The 17,970-nt window shown below is 46.0% G+C and overlaps 22 non-coding genes across 22 annotated transcripts; all 22 read right to left on the bottom strand.

Annotated features, from left to right (window-relative positions):
• Window positions 1–519: 519 nt before the first annotated feature.
• On the bottom strand, window positions 520–635 carry Trnal-caa (transfer RNA leucine (anticodon CAA)). Its single transcript has 2 exons — window positions 598–635; window positions 520–565 (listed from the first exon to the last, which is right to left on the bottom strand). It is a non-coding gene; the product is annotated as a tRNA-Leu (tRNA).
• A 704-nt stretch (window positions 636–1,339) lies between these two features.
• Trnal-caa (transfer RNA leucine (anticodon CAA)) lies at window positions 1,340–1,455 on the bottom strand. The gene is made up of 2 exons: window positions 1,418–1,455; window positions 1,340–1,385 (listed from the first exon to the last, which is right to left on the bottom strand). It is a non-coding gene; the product is annotated as a tRNA-Leu (tRNA).
• A 704-nt stretch (window positions 1,456–2,159) lies between these two features.
• Trnal-caa (transfer RNA leucine (anticodon CAA)) lies at window positions 2,160–2,275 on the bottom strand. The gene is made up of 2 exons: window positions 2,238–2,275; window positions 2,160–2,205 (listed from the first exon to the last, which is right to left on the bottom strand). It is a non-coding gene; the product is annotated as a tRNA-Leu (tRNA).
• Window positions 2,276–2,979: 704 nt separating this feature from the next.
• Trnal-caa (transfer RNA leucine (anticodon CAA)) lies at window positions 2,980–3,095 on the bottom strand. Its single transcript has 2 exons — window positions 3,058–3,095; window positions 2,980–3,025 (listed from the first exon to the last, which is right to left on the bottom strand). It is a non-coding gene; the product is annotated as a tRNA-Leu (tRNA).
• Window positions 3,096–3,799: 704 nt separating this feature from the next.
• On the bottom strand, window positions 3,800–3,915 carry Trnal-caa (transfer RNA leucine (anticodon CAA)). The gene is made up of 2 exons: window positions 3,878–3,915; window positions 3,800–3,845 (listed from the first exon to the last, which is right to left on the bottom strand). It is a non-coding gene; the product is annotated as a tRNA-Leu (tRNA).
• A 704-nt stretch (window positions 3,916–4,619) lies between these two features.
• Trnal-caa (transfer RNA leucine (anticodon CAA)) lies at window positions 4,620–4,735 on the bottom strand. Its single transcript has 2 exons — window positions 4,698–4,735; window positions 4,620–4,665 (listed from the first exon to the last, which is right to left on the bottom strand). It is a non-coding gene; the product is annotated as a tRNA-Leu (tRNA).
• Window positions 4,736–5,439: 704 nt separating this feature from the next.
• On the bottom strand, window positions 5,440–5,555 carry Trnal-caa (transfer RNA leucine (anticodon CAA)). The gene is made up of 2 exons: window positions 5,518–5,555; window positions 5,440–5,485 (listed from the first exon to the last, which is right to left on the bottom strand). It is a non-coding gene; the product is annotated as a tRNA-Leu (tRNA).
• A 704-nt stretch (window positions 5,556–6,259) lies between these two features.
• Window positions 6,260–6,375, bottom strand: Trnal-caa (transfer RNA leucine (anticodon CAA)). The gene is made up of 2 exons: window positions 6,338–6,375; window positions 6,260–6,305 (listed from the first exon to the last, which is right to left on the bottom strand). It is a non-coding gene; the product is annotated as a tRNA-Leu (tRNA).
• A 704-nt stretch (window positions 6,376–7,079) lies between these two features.
• Window positions 7,080–7,195, bottom strand: Trnal-caa (transfer RNA leucine (anticodon CAA)). Its single transcript has 2 exons — window positions 7,158–7,195; window positions 7,080–7,125 (listed from the first exon to the last, which is right to left on the bottom strand). It is a non-coding gene; the product is annotated as a tRNA-Leu (tRNA).
• Window positions 7,196–7,899: 704 nt separating this feature from the next.
• Window positions 7,900–8,015, bottom strand: Trnal-caa (transfer RNA leucine (anticodon CAA)). The gene is made up of 2 exons: window positions 7,978–8,015; window positions 7,900–7,945 (listed from the first exon to the last, which is right to left on the bottom strand). It is a non-coding gene; the product is annotated as a tRNA-Leu (tRNA).
• Window positions 8,016–8,719: 704 nt separating this feature from the next.
• Window positions 8,720–8,835, bottom strand: Trnal-caa (transfer RNA leucine (anticodon CAA)). The gene is made up of 2 exons: window positions 8,798–8,835; window positions 8,720–8,765 (listed from the first exon to the last, which is right to left on the bottom strand). It is a non-coding gene; the product is annotated as a tRNA-Leu (tRNA).
• Window positions 8,836–9,539: 704 nt separating this feature from the next.
• Trnal-caa (transfer RNA leucine (anticodon CAA)) lies at window positions 9,540–9,655 on the bottom strand. Its single transcript has 2 exons — window positions 9,618–9,655; window positions 9,540–9,585 (listed from the first exon to the last, which is right to left on the bottom strand). It is a non-coding gene; the product is annotated as a tRNA-Leu (tRNA).
• A 704-nt stretch (window positions 9,656–10,359) lies between these two features.
• Trnal-caa (transfer RNA leucine (anticodon CAA)) lies at window positions 10,360–10,475 on the bottom strand. The gene is made up of 2 exons: window positions 10,438–10,475; window positions 10,360–10,405 (listed from the first exon to the last, which is right to left on the bottom strand). It is a non-coding gene; the product is annotated as a tRNA-Leu (tRNA).
• A 704-nt stretch (window positions 10,476–11,179) lies between these two features.
• On the bottom strand, window positions 11,180–11,295 carry Trnal-caa (transfer RNA leucine (anticodon CAA)). The gene is made up of 2 exons: window positions 11,258–11,295; window positions 11,180–11,225 (listed from the first exon to the last, which is right to left on the bottom strand). It is a non-coding gene; the product is annotated as a tRNA-Leu (tRNA).
• Window positions 11,296–11,999: 704 nt separating this feature from the next.
• On the bottom strand, window positions 12,000–12,115 carry Trnal-caa (transfer RNA leucine (anticodon CAA)). The gene is made up of 2 exons: window positions 12,078–12,115; window positions 12,000–12,045 (listed from the first exon to the last, which is right to left on the bottom strand). It is a non-coding gene; the product is annotated as a tRNA-Leu (tRNA).
• Window positions 12,116–12,819: 704 nt separating this feature from the next.
• On the bottom strand, window positions 12,820–12,935 carry Trnal-caa (transfer RNA leucine (anticodon CAA)). The gene is made up of 2 exons: window positions 12,898–12,935; window positions 12,820–12,865 (listed from the first exon to the last, which is right to left on the bottom strand). It is a non-coding gene; the product is annotated as a tRNA-Leu (tRNA).
• A 704-nt stretch (window positions 12,936–13,639) lies between these two features.
• On the bottom strand, window positions 13,640–13,755 carry Trnaf-aaa (transfer RNA phenylalanine (anticodon AAA)). The gene is made up of 2 exons: window positions 13,718–13,755; window positions 13,640–13,685 (listed from the first exon to the last, which is right to left on the bottom strand). It is a non-coding gene; the product is annotated as a tRNA-Phe (tRNA).
• Window positions 13,756–14,459: 704 nt separating this feature from the next.
• Trnal-caa (transfer RNA leucine (anticodon CAA)) lies at window positions 14,460–14,575 on the bottom strand. The gene is made up of 2 exons: window positions 14,538–14,575; window positions 14,460–14,505 (listed from the first exon to the last, which is right to left on the bottom strand). It is a non-coding gene; the product is annotated as a tRNA-Leu (tRNA).
• Window positions 14,576–15,279: 704 nt separating this feature from the next.
• Trnal-caa (transfer RNA leucine (anticodon CAA)) lies at window positions 15,280–15,395 on the bottom strand. Its single transcript has 2 exons — window positions 15,358–15,395; window positions 15,280–15,325 (listed from the first exon to the last, which is right to left on the bottom strand). It is a non-coding gene; the product is annotated as a tRNA-Leu (tRNA).
• A 704-nt stretch (window positions 15,396–16,099) lies between these two features.
• Window positions 16,100–16,215, bottom strand: Trnal-caa (transfer RNA leucine (anticodon CAA)). The gene is made up of 2 exons: window positions 16,178–16,215; window positions 16,100–16,145 (listed from the first exon to the last, which is right to left on the bottom strand). It is a non-coding gene; the product is annotated as a tRNA-Leu (tRNA).
• A 704-nt stretch (window positions 16,216–16,919) lies between these two features.
• On the bottom strand, window positions 16,920–17,035 carry Trnal-caa (transfer RNA leucine (anticodon CAA)). Its single transcript has 2 exons — window positions 16,998–17,035; window positions 16,920–16,965 (listed from the first exon to the last, which is right to left on the bottom strand). It is a non-coding gene; the product is annotated as a tRNA-Leu (tRNA).
• A 704-nt stretch (window positions 17,036–17,739) lies between these two features.
• Window positions 17,740–17,855, bottom strand: Trnal-caa (transfer RNA leucine (anticodon CAA)). Its single transcript has 2 exons — window positions 17,818–17,855; window positions 17,740–17,785 (listed from the first exon to the last, which is right to left on the bottom strand). It is a non-coding gene; the product is annotated as a tRNA-Leu (tRNA).
• Between the last annotated feature and the right edge of the window lie 115 nt (window positions 17,856–17,970).

Here is a 17,970-nt window from a genome sequence, read left to right as displayed (position 1 = left end):
ATCAATACCTTTTGTTCGAAACTAAGTCGTCTGTTAAAGACGTCAGAGATTAGACAGAATGCGGAGGTCTATCTGTCGAGTAATATTTCAAGTTTTGGTCACGTTGTAATCTCCATACAGTAATATTTTGAGTATATGAATTTATTTCGAGTTCTGTGTATTTCATCAGCGACTGTTATTGTACAGATGATGTACTGGTCAGCCTGCACTGTTTCCTCACACTGTCGTTAGCACTCTGCATCTCCAGATAAGAGTCGTTTCCATACCACAAGTGTCCCTTTTGACGTGTTTGCGGCTCTTTGGCGCGGAAGTAACCTCACGAGGGGAACGTCGTATTTACAACCAACACTCTCTGTTTGTAGCTCACACTACCGAAGAAACAGTTTGGTGCCGTAGGTGCGCTTGTGTTTGATGCAAATTTTTGATTTCACTTAGGAGAACACGGCCAGTATCGTGCTGTTGCACTTTACAAAGGATCTCAATGCTACGCAGGGTGCTCTAGAGAAGCGACAAAATCTGTGTCAGGAGTGGGATTCGAACCCACGCCCTCATTCGAGGACCAGAAGGCTCTAGCTGCTACTGCAGCCAAGGTTTTTCCTTGAGTCTGGCGCCTTAGACCGCTCGGCCATCCTGACACTTGATTTGATGCTCCTCGTTTGTTCTATTAGAGGACTTACAGTTGATGTAGTTGTCGCATCCACGTTGCCACAGTACGCAGGCATGATTTCTGCACCCGTTAGACGTGCGCCAGGCGCAGCCGCACAAATATAGCGCAGAATGTACCACCAAAAGAGTTTCTCAAATCCGTATAATCACAGCAATCAATACCTTTTGTTCGAAACTAAGTCGTCTGTTAAAGACGTCAGAGATTAGACAGAATGCGGAGGTCTATCTGTCGAGTAATATTTCAAGTTTTGGTCACGTTGTAATCTCCATACAGTAATATTTTGAGTATATGAATTTATTTCGAGTTCTGTGTATTTCATCAGCGACTGTTATTGTACAGATGATGTACTGGTCAGCCTGCACTGTTTCCTCACACTGTCGTTAGCACTCTGCATCTCCAGATAAGAGTCGTTTCCATACCACAAGTGTCCCTTTTGACGTGTTTGCGGCTCTTTGGCGCGGAAGTAACCTCACGAGGGGAACGTCGTATTTACAACCAACACTCTCTGTTTGTAGCTCACACTACCGAAGAAACAGTTTGGTGCCGTAGGTGCGCTTGTGTTTGATGCAAATTTTTGATTTCACTTAGGAGAACACGGCCAGTATCGTGCTGTTGCACTTTACAAAGGATCTCAATGCTACGCAGGGTGCTCTAGAGAAGCGACAAAATCTGTGTCAGGAGTGGGATTCGAACCCACGCCCTCATTCGAGGACCAGAAGGCTCTAGCTGCTACTGCAGCCAAGGTTTTTCCTTGAGTCTGGCGCCTTAGACCGCTCGGCCATCCTGACACTTGATTTGATGCTCCTCGTTTGTTCTATTAGAGGACTTACAGTTGATGTAGTTGTCGCATCCACGTTGCCACAGTACGCAGGCATGATTTCTGCACCCGTTAGACGTGCGCCAGGCGCAGCCGCACAAATATAGCGCAGAATGTACCACCAAAAGAGTTTCTCAAATCCGTATAATCACAGCAATCAATACCTTTTGTTCGAAACTAAGTCGTCTGTTAAAGACGTCAGAGATTAGACAGAATGCGGAGGTCTATCTGTCGAGTAATATTTCAAGTTTTGGTCACGTTGTAATCTCCATACAGTAATATTTTGAGTATATGAATTTATTTCGAGTTCTGTGTATTTCATCAGCGACTGTTATTGTACAGATGATGTACTGGTCAGCCTGCACTGTTTCCTCACACTGTCGTTAGCACTCTGCATCTCCAGATAAGAGTCGTTTCCATACCACAAGTGTCCCTTTTGACGTGTTTGCGGCTCTTTGGCGCGGAAGTAACCTCACGAGGGGAACGTCGTATTTACAACCAACACTCTCTGTTTGTAGCTCACACTACCGAAGAAACAGTTTGGTGCCGTAGGTGCGCTTGTGTTTGATGCAAATTTTTGATTTCACTTAGGAGAACACGGCCAGTATCGTGCTGTTGCACTTTACAAAGGATCTCAATGCTACGCAGGGTGCTCTAGAGAAGCGACAAAATCTGTGTCAGGAGTGGGATTCGAACCCACGCCCTCATTCGAGGACCAGAAGGCTCTAGCTGCTACTGCAGCCAAGGTTTTTCCTTGAGTCTGGCGCCTTAGACCGCTCGGCCATCCTGACACTTGATTTGATGCTCCTCGTTTGTTCTATTAGAGGACTTACAGTTGATGTAGTTGTCGCATCCACGTTGCCACAGTACGCAGGCATGATTTCTGCACCCGTTAGACGTGCGCCAGGCGCAGCCGCACAAATATAGCGCAGAATGTACCACCAAAAGAGTTTCTCAAATCCGTATAATCACAGCAATCAATACCTTTTGTTCGAAACTAAGTCGTCTGTTAAAGACGTCAGAGATTAGACAGAATGCGGAGGTCTATCTGTCGAGTAATATTTCAAGTTTTGGTCACGTTGTAATCTCCATACAGTAATATTTTGAGTATATGAATTTATTTCGAGTTCTGTGTATTTCATCAGCGACTGTTATTGTACAGATGATGTACTGGTCAGCCTGCACTGTTTCCTCACACTGTCGTTAGCACTCTGCATCTCCAGATAAGAGTCGTTTCCATACCACAAGTGTCCCTTTTGACGTGTTTGCGGCTCTTTGGCGCGGAAGTAACCTCACGAGGGGAACGTCGTATTTACAACCAACACTCTCTGTTTGTAGCTCACACTACCGAAGAAACAGTTTGGTGCCGTAGGTGCGCTTGTGTTTGATGCAAATTTTTGATTTCACTTAGGAGAACACAGCCAGTATCGTGCTGTTGCACTTTACAAAGGATCTCAATGCTACGCAGGGTGCTCTAGAGAAGCGACAAAATCTGTGTCAGGAGTGGGATTCGAACCCACGCCCTCATTCGAGGACCAGAAGGCTCTAGCTGCTACTGCAGCCAAGGTTTTTCCTTGAGTCTGGCGCCTTAGACCGCTCGGCCATCCTGACACTTGATTTGATGCTCCTCGTTTGTTCTATTAGAGGACTTACAGTTGATGTAGTTGTCGCATCCACGTTGCCACAGTACGCAGGCATGATTTCTGCACCCGTTAGACGTGCGCCAGGCGCAGCCGCACAAATATAGCGCAGAATGTACCACCAAAAGAGTTTCTCAAATCCGTATAATCACAGCAATCAATACCTTTTGTTCGAAACTAAGTCGTCTGTTAAAGACGTCAGAGATTAGACAGAATGCGGAGGTCTATCTGTCGAGTAATATTTCAAGTTTTGGTCACGTTGTAATCTCCATACAGTAATATTTTGAGTATATGAATTTATTTCGAGTTCTGTGTATTTCATCAGCGACTGTTATTGTACAGATGATGTACTGGTCAGCCTGCACTGTTTCCTCACACTGTCGTTAGCACTCTGCATCTCCAGATAAGAGTCGTTTCCATACCACAAGTGTCCCTTTTGACGTGTTTGCGGCTCTTTGGCGCGGAAGTAACCTCACGAGGGGAACGTCGTATTTACAACCAACACTCTCTGTTTGTAGCTCACACTACCGAAGAAACAGTTTGGTGCCGTAGGTGCGCTTGTGTTTGATGCAAATTTTTGATTTCACTTAGGAGAACACGGCCAGTATCGTGCTGTTGCACTTTACAAAGGATCTCAATGCTACGCAGGGTGCTCTAGAGAAGCGACAAAATCTGTGTCAGGAGTGGGATTCGAACCCACGCCCTCATTCGAGGACCAGAAGGCTCTAGCTGCTACTGCAGCCAAGGTTTTTCCTTGAGTCTGGCGCCTTAGACCGCTCGGCCATCCTGACACTTGATTTGATGCTCCTCGTTTGTTCTATTAGAGGACTTACAGTTGATGTAGTTGTCGTATCCACGTTGCCACAGTACGCAGGCATGATTTCTGCACCCGTTAGACGTGCGCCAGGCGCAGCCGCACAAATATAGCGCAGAATGTACCACCAAAAGAGTTTCTCAAATCCGTATAATCACAGCAATCAATACCTTTTGTTCGAAACTAAGTCGTCTGTTAAAGACGTCAGAGATTAGACAGAATGCGGAGGTCTATCTGTCGAGTAATATTTCAAGTTTTGGTCACGTTGTAATCTCCATACAGTAATATTTTGAGTATATGAATTTATTTCGAGTTCTGTGTATTTCATCAGCGACTGTTATTGTACAGATGATGTACTGGTCAGCCTGCACTGTTTCCTCACACTGTCGTTAGCACTCTGCATCTCCAGATAAGAGTCGTTTCCATACCACAAGTGTCCCTTTTGACGTGTTTGCGGCTCTTTGGCGCGGAAGTAACCTCACGAGGGGAACGTCGTATTTACAACCAACACTCTCTGTTTGTAGCTCACACTACCGAAGAAACAGTTTGGTGCCGTAGGTGCGCTTGTGTTTGATGCAAATTTTTGATTTCACTTAGGAGAACACGGCCAGTATCGTGCTGTTGCACTTTACAAAGGATCTCAATGCTACGCAGGGTGCTCTAGAGAAGCGACAAAATCTGTGTCAGGAGTGGGATTCGAACCCACGCCCTCATTCGAGGACCAGAAGGCTCTAGCTGCTACTGCAGCCAAGGTTTTTCCTTGAGTCTGGCGCCTTAGACCGCTCGGCCATCCTGACACTTGATTTGATGCTCCTCGTTTGTTCTATTAGAGGACTTACAGTTGATGTAGTTGTCGCATCCACGTTGCCACAGTACGCATGCATGATTTCTGCACCCGTTAGACGTGCGCCAGGCGCAGCCGCACAAATATAGCGCAGAATGTACCACCAAAAGAGTTTCTCAAATCCGTATAATCACAGCAATCAATACCTTTTGTTCGAAACTAAGTCGTCTGTTAAAGACGTCAGAGATTAGACAGAATGCGGAGGTCTATCTGTCGAGTAATATTTCAAGTTTTGGTCACGTTGTAATCTCCATACAGTAATATTTTGAGTATATGAATTTATTTCGAGTTCTGTGTATTTCATCAGCGACTGTTATTGTACAGATGATGTACTGGTCAGCCTGCACTGTTTCCTCACACTGTCGTTAGCACTCTGCATCTCCAGATAAGAGTCGTTTCCATACCACAAGTGTCCCTTTTGACGTGTTTGCGGCTCTTTGGCGCGGAAGTAACCTCACGAGGGGAACGTCGTATTTACAACCAACACTCTCTGTTTGTAGCTCACACTACCGAAGAAACAGTTTGGTGCCGTAGGTGCGCTTGTGTTTGATGCAAATTTTTGATTTCACTTAGGAGAACACGGCCAGTATCGTGCTGTTGCACTTTACAAAGGATCTCAATGCTACGCAGGGTGCTCTAGAGAAGCGACAAAATCTGTGTCAGGAGTGGGATTCGAACCCACGCCCTCATTCGAGGACCAGAAGGCTCTAGCTGCTACTGCAGCCAAGGTTTTTCCTTGAGTCTGGCGCCTTAGACCGCTCGGCCATCCTGACACTTGATTTGATGCTCCTCGTTTGTTCTATTAGAGGACTTACAGTTGATGTAGTTGTCGCATCCACGTTGCCACAGTACGCAGGCATGATTTCTGCACCCGTTAGACGTGCGCCAGGCGCAGCCGCACAAATATAGCGCAGAATGTACCACCAAAAGAGTTTCTCAAATCCGTATAATCACAGCAATCAATACCTTTTGTTCGAAACTAAGTCGTCTGTTAAAGACGTCAGAGATTAGACAGAATGCGGAGGTCTATCTGTCGAGTAATATTTCAAGTTTTGGTCACGTTGTAATCTCCATACAGTAATATTTTGAGTATATGAATTTATTTCGAGTTCTGTGTATTTCATCAGCGACTGTTATTGTACAGATGATGTACTGGTCAGCCTGCACTGTTTCCTCACACTGTCGTTAGCACTCTGCATCTCCAGATAAGAGTCGTTTCCATACCACAAGTGTCCCTTTTGACGTGTTTGCGGCTCTTTGGCGCGGAAGTAACCTCACGAGGGGAACGTCGTATTTACAACCAACACTCTCTGTTTGTAGCTCACACTACCGAAGAAACAGTTTGGTGCCGTAGGTGCGCTTGTGTTTGATGCAAATTTTTGATTTCACTTAGGAGAACACGGCCAGTATCGTGCTGTTGCACTTTACAAAGGATCTCAATGCTACGCAGGGTGCTCTAGAGAAGCGACAAAATCTGTGTCAGGAGTGGGATTCGAACCCACGCCCTCATTCGAGGACCAGAAGGCTCTAGCTGCTACTGCAGCCAAGGTTTTTCCTTGAGTCTGGCGCCTTAGACCGCTCGGCCATCCTGACACTTGATTTGATGCTCCTCGTTTGTTCTATTAGAGGACTTACAGTTGATGTAGTTGTCGCATCCACGTTGCCACAGTACGCAGGCATGATTTCTGCACCCGTTAGACGTGCGCCAGGCGCAGCCGCACAAATATAGCGCAGAATGTACCACCAAAAGAGTTTCTCAAATCCGTATAATCACAGCAATCAATACCTTTTGTTCGAAACTAAGTCGTCTGTTAAAGACGTCAGAGATTAGACAGAATGCGGAGGTCTATCTGTCGAGTAATATTTCAAGTTTTGGTCACGTTGTAATCTCCATACAGTAATATTTTGAGTATATGAATTTATTTCGAGTTCTGTGTATTTCATCAGCGACTGTTATTGTACAGATGATGTACTGGTCAGCCTGCACTGTTTCCTCACACTGTCGTTAGCACTCTGCATCTCCAGATAAGAGTCGTTTCCATACCACAAGTGTCCCTTTTGACGTGTTTGCGGCTCTTTGGCGCGGAAGTAACCTCACGAGGGGAACGTCGTATTTACAACCAACACTCTCTGTTTGTAGCTCACACTACCGAAGAAACAGTTTGGTGCCGTAGGTGCGCTTGTGTTTGATGCAAATTTTTGATTTCACTTAGGAGAACACGGCCAGTATCGTGCTGTTGCACTTTACAAAGGATCTCAATGCTACGCAGGGTGCTCTAGAGAAGCGACAAAATCTGTGTCAGGAGTGGGATTCGAACCCACGCCCTCATTCGAGGACCAGAAGGCTCTAGCTGCTACTGCAGCCAAGGTTTTTCCTTGAGTCTGGCGCCTTAGACCGCTCGGCCATCCTGACACTTGATTTGATGCTCCTCGTTTGTTCTATTAGAGGACTTACAGTTGATGTAGTTGTCGCATCCACGTTGCCACAGTACGCAGGCATGATTTCTGCACCCGTTAGACGTGCGCCAGGCGCAGCCGCACAAATATAGCGCAGAATGTACCACCAAAAGAGTTTCTCAAATCCGTATAATCACAGCAATCAATACCTTTTGTTCGAAACTAAGTCGTCTGTTAAAGACGTCAGAGATTAGACAGAATGCGGAGGTCTATCTGTCGAGTAATATTTCAAGTTTTGGTCACGTTGTAATCTCCATACAGTAATATTTTGAGTATATGAATTTATTTCGAGTTCTGTGTATTTCATCAGCGACTGTTATTGTACAGATGATGTACTGGTCAGCCTGCACTGTTTCCTCACACTGTCGTTAGCACTCTGCATCTCCAGATAAGAGTCGTTTCCATACCACAAGTGTCCCTTTTGACGTGTTTGCGGCTCTTTGGCGCGGAAGTAACCTCACGAGGGGAACGTCGTATTTACAACCAACACTCTCTGTTTGTAGCTCACACTACCGAAGAAACAGTTTGGTGCCGTAGGTGCGCTTGTGTTTGATGCAAATTTTTGATTTCACTTAGGAGAACACGGCCAGTATCGTGCTGTTGCACTTTACAAAGGATCTCAATGCTACGCAGGGTGCTCTAGAGAAGCGACAAAATCTGTGTCAGGAGTGGGATTCGAACCCACGCCCTCATTCGAGGACCAGAAGGCTCTAGCTGCTACTGCAGCCAAGGTTTTTCCTTGAGTCTGGCGCCTTAGACCGCTCGGCCATCCTGACACTTGATTTGATGCTCCTCGTTTGTTCTATTAGAGGACTTACAGTTGATGTAGTTGTCGCATCCACGTTGCCACAGTACGCAGGCATGATTTCTGCACCCGTTAGACGTGCGCCAGGCGCAGCCGCACAAATATAGCGCAGAATGTACCACCAAAAGAGTTTCTCAAATCCGTATAATCACAGCAATCAATACCTTTTGTTCGAAACTAAGTCGTCTGTTAAAGACGTCAGAGATTAGACAGAATGCGGAGGTCTATCTGTCGAGTAATATTTCAAGTTTTGGTCACGTTGTAATCTCCATACAGTAATATTTTGAGTATATGAATTTATTTCGAGTTCTGTGTATTTCATCAGCGACTGTTATTGTACAGATGATGTACTGGTCAGCCTGCACTGTTTCCTCACACTGTCGTTAGCACTCTGCATCTCCAGATAAGAGTCGTTTCCATACCACAAGTGTCCCTTTTGACGTGTTTGCGGCTCTTTGGCGCGGAAGTAACCTCACGAGGGGAACGTCGTATTTACAACCAACACTCTCTGTTTGTAGCTCACACTACCGAAGAAACAGTTTGGTGCCGTAGGTGCGCTTGTGTTTGATGCAAATTTTTGATTTCACTTAGGAGAACACGGCCAGTATCGTGCTGTTGCACTTTACAAAGGATCTCAATGCTACGCAGGGTGCTCTAGAGAAGCGACAAAATCTGTGTCAGGAGTGGGATTCGAACCCACGCCCTCATTCGAGGACCAGAAGTCTCTAGCTGCTACTGCAGCCAAGGTTTTTCCTTGAGTCTGGCGCCTTAGACCGCTCGGCCATCCTGACACTTGATTTGATGCTCCTCGTTTGTTCTATTAGAGGACTTACAGTTGATGTAGTTGTCGCATCCACGTTGCCACAGTACGCAGGCATGATTTCTGCACCCGTTAGACGTGCGCCAGGCGCAGCCGCACAAATATAGCGCAGAATGTACCACCAAAAGAGTTTCTCAAATCCGTATAATCACAGCAATCAATACCTTTTGTTCGAAACTAAGTCGTCTGTTAAAGACGTCAGAGATTAGACAGAATGCGGAGGTCTATCTGTCGAGTAATATTTCAAGTTTTGGTCACGTTGTAATCTCCATACAGTAATATTTTGAGTATATGAATTTATTTCGAGTTCTGTGTATTTCATCAGCGACTGTTATTGTACAGATGATGTACTGGTCAGCCTGCACTGTTTCCTCACACTGTCGTTAGCACTCTGCATCTCCAGATAAGAGTCGTTTCCATACCACAAGTGTCCCTTTTGACGTGTTTGCGGCTCTTTGGCGCGGAAGTAACCTCACGAGGGGAACGTCGTATTTACAACCAACACTCTCTGTTTGTAGCTCACACTACCGAAGAAACAGTTTGGTGCCGTAGGTGCGCTTGTGTTTGATGCAAATTTTTGATTTCACTTAGGAGAACACGGCCAGTATCGTGCTGTTGCACTTTACAAAGGATCTCAATGCTACGCAGGGTGCTCTAGAGAAGCGACAAAATCTGTGTCAGGAGTGGGATTCGAACCCACGCCCTCATTCGAGGACCAGAAGGCTCTAGCTGCTACTGCAGCCAAGGTTTTTCCTTGAGTCTGGCGCCTTAGACCGCTCGGCCATCCTGACACTTGATTTGATGCTCCTCGTTTGTTCTATTAGAGGACTTACAGTTGATGTAGTTGTCGCATCCACGTTGCCACAGTACGCAGGCATGATTTCTGCACCCGTTAGACGTGCGCCAGGCGCAGCCGCACAAATATAGCGCAGAATGTACCACCAAAAGAGTTTCTCAAATCCGTATAATCACAGCAATCAATACCTTTTGTTCGAAACTAAGTCGTCTGTTAAAGACGTCAGAGATTAGACAGAATGCGGAGGTCTATCTGTCGAGTAATATTTCAAGTTTTGGTCACGTTGTAATCTCCATACAGTAATATTTTGAGTATATGAATTTATTTCGAGTTCTGTGTATTTCATCAGCGACTGTTATTGTACAGATGATGTACTGGTCAGCCTGCACTGTTTCCTCACACTGTCGTTAGCACTCTGCATCTCCAGATAAGAGTCGTTTCCATACCACAAGTGTCCCTTTTGACGTGTTTGCGGCTCTTTGGCGCGGAAGTAACCTCACGAGGGGAACGTCGTATTTACAACCAACACTCTCTGTTTGTAGCTCACACTACCGAAGAAACAGTTTGGTGCCGTAGGTGCGCTTGTGTTTGATGCAAATTTTTGATTTCACTTAGGAGAACACGGCCAGTATCGTGCTGTTGCACTTTACAAAGGATCTCAATGCTACGCAGGGTGCTCTAGAGAAGCGACAAAATCTGTGTCAGGAGTGGGATTCGAACCCACGCCCTCATTCGAGGACCAGAAGGCTCTAGCTGCTACTGCAGCCAAGGTTTTTCCTTGAGTCTGGCGCCTTAGACCGCTCGGCCATCCTGACACTTGATTTGATGCTCCTCGTTTGTTCTATTAGAGGACTTACAGTTGATGTAGTTGTCGCATCCACGTTGCCACAGTACGCAGGCATGATTTCTGCACCCGTTAGACGTGCGCCAGGCGCAGCCGCACAAATATAGCGCAGAATGTACCACCAAAAGAGTTTCTCAAATCCGTATAATCACAGCAATCAATACCTTTTGTTCGAAACTAAGTCGTCTGTTAAAGACGTCAGAGATTAGACAGAATGCGGAGGTCTATCTGTCGAGTAATATTTCAAGTTTTGGTCACGTTGTAATCTCCATACAGTAATATTTTGAGTATATGAATTTATTTCGAGTTCTGTGTATTTCATCAGCGACTGTTATTGTACAGATGATGTACTGGTCAGCCTGCACTGTTTCCTCACACTGTCGTTAGCACTCTGCATCTCCAGATAAGAGTCGTTTCCATACCACAAGTGTCCCTTTTGACGTGTTTGCGGCTCTTTGGCGCGGAAGTAACCTCACGAGGGGAACGTCGTATTTACAACCAACACTCTCTGTTTGTAGCTCACACTACCGAAGAAACAGTTTGGTGCCGTAGGTGCGCTTGTGTTTGATGCAAATTTTTGATTTCACTTAGGAGAACACGGCCAGTATCGTGCTGTTGCACTTTACAAAGGATCTCAATGCTACGCAGGGTGCTCTAGAGAAGCGACAAAATCTGTGTCAGGAGTGGGATTCGAACCCACGCCCTCATTCGAGGACCAGAAGGCTCTAGCTGCTACTGCAGCCAAGGTTTTTCCTTGAGTCTGGCGCCTTAGACCGCTCGGCCATCCTGACACTTGATTTGATGCTCCTCGTTTGTTCTATTAGAGGACTTACAGTTGATGTAGTTGTCGCATCCACGTTGCCACAGTACGCAGGCATGATTTCTGCACCCGTTAGACGTGCGCCAGGCGCAGCCGCACAAATATAGCGCAGAATGTACCACCAAAAGAGTTTCTCAAATCCGTATAATCACAGCAATCAATACCTTTTGTTCGAAACTAAGTCGTCTGTTAAAGACGTCAGAGATTAGACAGAATGCGGAGGTCTATCTGTCGAGTAATATTTCAAGTTTTGGTCACGTTGTAATCTCCATACAGTAATATTTTGAGTATATGAATTTATTTCGAGTTCTGTGTATTTCATCAGCGACTGTTATTGTACAGATGATGTACTGGTCAGCCTGCACTGTTTCCTCACACTGTCGTTAGCACTCTGCATCTCCAGATAAGAGTCGTTTCCATACCACAAGTGTCCCTTTTGACGTGTTTGCGGCTCTTTGGCGCGGAAGTAACCTCACGAGGGGAACGTCGTATTTACAACCAACACTCTCTGTTTGTAGCTCACACTACCGAAGAAACAGTTTGGTGCCGTAGGTGCGCTTGTGTTTGATGCAAATTTTTGATTTCACTTAGGAGAACACGGCCAGTATCGTGCTGTTGCACTTTACAAAGGATCTCAATGCTACGCAGGGTGCTCTAGAGAAGCGACAAAATCTGTGTCAGGAGTGGGATTCGAACCCACGCCCTCATTCGAGGACCAGAAGGCTCTAGCTGCTACTGCAGCCAAGGTTTTTCCTTGAGTCTGGCGCCTTAGACCGCTCGGCCATCCTGACACTTGATTTGATGCTCCTCGTTTGTTCTATTAGAGGACTTACAGTTGATGTAGTTGTCGCATCCACGTTGCCACAGTACGCAGGCATGATTTCTGCACCCGTTAGACGTGCGCCAGGCGCAGCCGCACAAATATAGCGCAGAATGTACCACCAAAAGAGTTTCTCAAATCCGTATAATCACAGCAATCAATACCTTTTGTTCGAAACTAAGTCGTCTGTTAAAGACGTCAGAGATTAGACAGAATGCGGAGGTCTATCTGTCGAGTAATATTTCAAGTTTTGGTCACGTTGTAATCTCCATACAGTAATATTTTGAGTATATGAATTTATTTCGAGTTCTGTGTATTTCATCAGCGACTGTTATTGTACAGATGATGTACTGGTCAGCCTGCACTGTTTCCTCACACTGTCGTTAGCACTCTGCATCTCCAGATAAGAGTCGTTTCCATACCACAAGTGTCCCTTTTGACGTGTTTGCGGCTCTTTGGCGCGGAAGTAACCTCACGAGGGGAACGTCGTATTTACAACCAACACTCTCTGTTTGTAGCTCACACTACCGAAGAAACAGTTTGGTGCCGTAGGTGCGCTTGTGTTTGATGCAAATTTTTGATTTCACTTAGGAGAACACGGCCAGTATCGTGCTGTTGCACTTTACAAAGGATCTCAATGCTACGCAGGGTGCTCTAGAGAAGCGACAAAATCTGTGTCAGGAGTGGGATTCGAACCCACGCCCTCATTCGAGGACCAGAAGGCTCTAGCTGCTACTGCAGCCAAGGTTTTTCCTTGAGTCTGGCGCCTTAGACCGCTCGGCCATCCTGACACTTGATTTGATGCTCCTCGTTTGTTCTATTAGAGGACTTACAGTTGATGTAGTTGTCGCATCCACGTTGCCACAGTACGCAGGCATGATTTCTGCACCCGTTAGACGTGCGCCAGGCGCAGCCGCACAAATATAGCGCAGAATGTACCACCAAAAGAGTTTCTCAAATCCGTATAATCACAGCAATCAATACCTTTTGTTCGAAACTAAGTCGTCTGTTAAAGACGTCAGAGATTAGACAGAATGCGGAGGTCTATCTGTCGAGTAATATTTCAAGTTTTGGTCACGTTGTAATCTCCATACAGTAATATTTTGAGTATATGAATTTATTTCGAGTTCTGTGTATTTCATCAGCGACTGTTATTGTACAGATGATGTACTGGTCAGCCTGCACTGTTTCCTCACACTGTCGTTAGCACTCTGCATCTCCAGATAAGAGTCGTTTCCATACCACAAGTGTCCCTTTTGACGTGTTTGCGGCTCTTTGGCGCGGAAGTAACCTCACGAGGGGAACGTCGTATTTACAACCAACACTCTCTGTTTGTAGCTCACACTACCGAAGAAACAGTTTGGTGCCGTAGGTGCGCTTGTGTTTGATGCAAATTTTTGATTTCACTTAGGAGAACACGGCCAGTATCGTGCTGTTGCACTTTACAAAGGATCTCAATGCTACGCAGGGTGCTCTAGAGAAGCGACAAAATCTGTGTCAGGAGTGGGATTCGAACCCACGCCCTCATTCGAGGACCAGAAGGCTCTAGCTGCTACTGCAGCCAAGGTTTTTCCTTTAGTCTGGCGCCTTAGACCGCTCGGCCATCCTGACACTTGATTTGATGCTCCTCGTTTGTTCTATTAGAGGACTTACAGTTGATGTAGTTGTCGCATCCACGTTGCCACAGTACGCAGGCATGATTTCTGCACCCGTTAGACGTGCGCCAGGCGCAGCCGCACAAATATAGCGCAGAATGTACCACCAAAAGAGTTTCTCAAATCCGTATAATCACAGCAATCAATACCTTTTGTTCGAAACTAAGTCGTCTGTTAAAGACGTCAGAGATTAGACAGAATGCGGAGGTCTATCTGTCGAGTAATATTTCAAGTTTTGGTCACGTTGTAATCTCCATACAGTAATATTTTGAGTATATGAATTTATTTCGAGTTCTGTGTATTTCATCAGCGACTGTTATTGTACAGATGATGTACTGGTCAGCCTGCACTGTTTCCTCACACTGTCGTTAGCACTCTGCATCTCCAGATAAGAGTCGTTTCCATACCACAAGTGTCCCTTTTGACGTGTTTGCGGCTCTTTGGCGCGGAAGTAACCTCACGAGGGGAACGTCGTATTTACAACCAACACTCTCTGTTTGTAGCTCACACTACCGAAGAAACAGTTTGGTGCCGTAGGTGCGCTTGTGTTTGATGCAAATTTTTGATTTCACTTAGGAGAACACGGCCAGTATCGTGCTGTTGCACTTTACAAAGGATCTCAATGCTACGCAGGGTGCTCTAGAGAAGCGACAAAATCTGTGTCAGGAGTGGGATTCGAACCCACGCCCTCATTCGAGGACCAGAAGGCTCTAGCTGCTACTGCAGCCAAGGTTTTTCCTTGAGTCTGGCGCCTTAGACCGCTCGGCCATCCTGACACTTGATTTGATGCTCCTCGTTTGTTCTATTAGAGGACTTACAGTTGATGTAGTTGTCGCATCCACGTTGCCACAGTACGCAGGCATGATTTCTGCACCCGTTAGACGTGCGCCAGGCGCAGCCGCACAAATATAGCGCAGAATGTACCACCAAAAGAGTTTCTCAAATCCGTATAATCACAGCAATCAATACCTTTTGTTCGAAACTAAGTCGTCTGTTAAAGACGTCAGAGATTAGACAGAATGCGGAGGTCTATCTGTCGAGTAATATTTCAAGTTTTGGTCACGTTGTAATCTCCATACAGTAATATTTTGAGTATATGAATTTATTTCGAGTTCTGTGTATTTCATCAGCGACTGTTATTGTACAGATGATGTACTGGTCAGCCTGCACTGTTTCCTCACACTGTCGTTAGCACTCTGCATCTCCAGATAAGAGTCGTTTCCATACCACAAGTGTCCCTTTTGACGTGTTTGCGGCTCTTTGGCGCGGAAGTAACCTCACGAGGGGAACGTCGTATTTACAACCAACACTCTCTGTTTGTAGCTCACACTACCGAAGAAACAGTTTGGTGCCGTAGGTGCGCTTGTGTTTGATGCAAATTTTTGATTTCACTTAGGAGAACACGGCCAGTATCGTGCTGTTGCACTTTACAAAGGATCTCAATGCTACGCAGGGTGCTCTAGAGAAGCGACAAAATCTGTGTCAGGAGTGGGATTCGAACCCACGCCCTCATTCGAGGACCAGAAGGCTCTAGCTGCTACTGCAGCCAAGGTTTTTCCTTGAGTCTGGCGCCTTAGACCGCTCGGCCATCCTGACACTTGATTTGATGCTCCTCGTTTGTTCTATTAGAGGACTTACAGTTGATGTAGTTGTCGCATCCACGTTGCCACAGTACGCAGGCATGATTTCTGCACCCGTTAGACGTGCGCCAGGCGCAGCCGCACAAATATAGCGCAGAATGTACCACCAAAAGAGTTTCTCAAATCCGTATAATCACAGCAATCAATACCTTTTGTTCGAAACTAAGTCGTCTGTTAAAGACGTCAGAGATTAGACAGAATGCGGAGGTCTATCTGTCGAGTAATATTTCAAGTTTTGGTCACGTTGTAATCTCCATACAGTAATATTTTGAGTATATGAATTTATTTCGAGTTCTGTGTATTTCATCAGCGACTGTTATTGTACAGATGATGTACTGGTCAGCCTGCACTGTTTCCTCACACTGTCGTTAGCACTCTGCATCTCCAGATAAGAGTCGTTTCCATACCACAAGTGTCCCTTTTGACGTGTTTGCGGCTCTTTGGCGCGGAAGTAACCTCACGAGGGGAACGTCGTATTTACAACCAACACTCTCTGTTTGTAGCTCACACTACCGAAGAAACAGTTTGGTGCCGTAGGTGCGCTTGTGTTTGATGCAAATTTTTGATTTCACTTAGGAGAACACGGCCAGTATCGTGCTGTTGCACTTTACAAAGGATCTCAATGCTACGCAGGGTGCTCTAGAGAAGCGACAAAATCTGTGTCAGGAGTGGGATTCGAACCCACGCCCTCATTCGAGGACCAGAAGGCTCTAGCTGCTACTGCAGCCAAGGTTTTTCCTTGAGTCTGGCGCCTTAGACCGCTCGGCCATCCTGACACTTGATTTGATGCTCCTCGTTTGTTCTATTAGAGGACTTACAGTTGATGTAGTTGTCGCATCCACGTTGCCACAGTACGCAGGCATGATTTCTGCACCCGTTAGACGTGCGCCAGGCGCAGCCGCACAAATATAGCGCAGAATGTACCACCAAAAGAGTTTCTCAAATCCGTATAATCACAGCAATCAATACCTTTTGTTCGAAACTAAGTCGTCTGTTAAAGACGTCAGAGATTAGACAGAATGCGGAGGTCTATCTGTCGAGTAATATTTCAAGTTTTGGTCACGTTGTAATCTCCATACAGTAATATTTTGAGTATATGAATTTATTTCGAGTTCTGTGTATTTCATCAGCGACTGTTATTGTACAGATGATGTACTGGTCAGCCTGCACTGTTTCCTCACACTGTCGTTAGCACTCTGCATCTCCAGATAAGAGTCGTTTCCATACCACAAGTGTCCCTTTTGACGTGTTTGCGGCTCTTTGGCGCGGAAGTAACCTCACGAGGGGAACGTCGTATTTACAACCAACACTCTCTGTTTGTAGCTCACACTACCGAAGAAACAGTTTGGTGCCGTAGGTGCGCTTGTGTTTGATGCAAATTTTTGATTTCACTTAGGAGAACACGGCCAGTATCGTGCTGTTGCACTTTACAAAGGATCTCAATGCTACGCAGGGTGCTCTAGAGAAGCGACAAAATCTGTGTCAGGAGTGGGATTCGAACCCACGCCCTCATTCGAGGACCAGAAGGCTCTAGCTGCTACTGCAGCCAAGGTTTTTCCTTGAGTCTGGCGCCTTAGACCGCTCGGCCATCCTGACACTTGATTTGATGCTCCTCGTTTGTTCTATTAGAGGACTTACAGTTGATGTAGTTGTCGCATCCACGTTGCCACAGTACGCAGGCATGATTTCTGCACCCGTTAGACGTGCGCCAGGCGCAGCCGCACAAATATAGCGCAGAATGTACCACCAAAAGAGTTTCTCAAATCCGTATAATCACAGCAATCAATACCTTTTGTTCGAAACTAAGTCGTCTGTTAAAGACGTCAGAGATTAGACAGAATGCGGAGGTCTATCTGTCGAGTAATATTTCAAGTTTTGGTCACGTTGTAATCTCCATACAGTAATATTTTGAGTATATGAATTTATTTCGAGTTCTGTGTATTTCATCAGCGACTGTTATTGTACAGATGATGTACTGGTCAGCCTGCACTGTTTCCTCACACTGTCGTTAGCACTCTGCATCTCCAGATAAGAGTCGTTTCCATACCACAAGTGTCCCTTTTGACGTGTTTGCGGCTCTTTGGCGCGGAAGTAACCCCACGAGGGGAACGTCGTATTTACAACCAACACTCTCTGTTTGTAGCTCACACTACCGAAGAAACAGTTTGGTGCCGTAGGTGCGCTTGTGTTTGATGCAAATTTTTGATTTCACTTAGGAGAACACGGCCAGTATCGTGCTGTTGCACTTTACAAAGGATCTCAATGCTACGCAGGGTGCTCTAGAGAAGCGACAAAATCTGTGTCAGGAGTGGGATTCGAACCCACGCCCTCATTCGAGGACCAGAAGGCTCTAGCTGCTACTGCAGCCAAGGTTTTTCCTTGAGTCTGGCGCCTTAGACCGCTCGGCCATCCTGACACTTGATTTGATGCTCCTCGTTTGTTCTATTAGAGGACTTACAGTTGATGTAGTTGTCGCATCCACGTTGCCACAGTACGCAGGCATGATTTCTGCACCCGTTAGACGTGCGCCA

This window comes from Schistocerca cancellata, chromosome 2 (genome assembly GCF_023864275.1).
Source record: "Schistocerca cancellata isolate TAMUIC-IGC-003103 chromosome 2, iqSchCanc2.1, whole genome shotgun sequence".
Lineage (NCBI taxonomy): Eukaryota > Metazoa > Arthropoda > Insecta > Orthoptera > Acrididae > Schistocerca > Schistocerca cancellata.
This window is presented reverse-complemented; position numbering and strand designations above follow the sequence as displayed.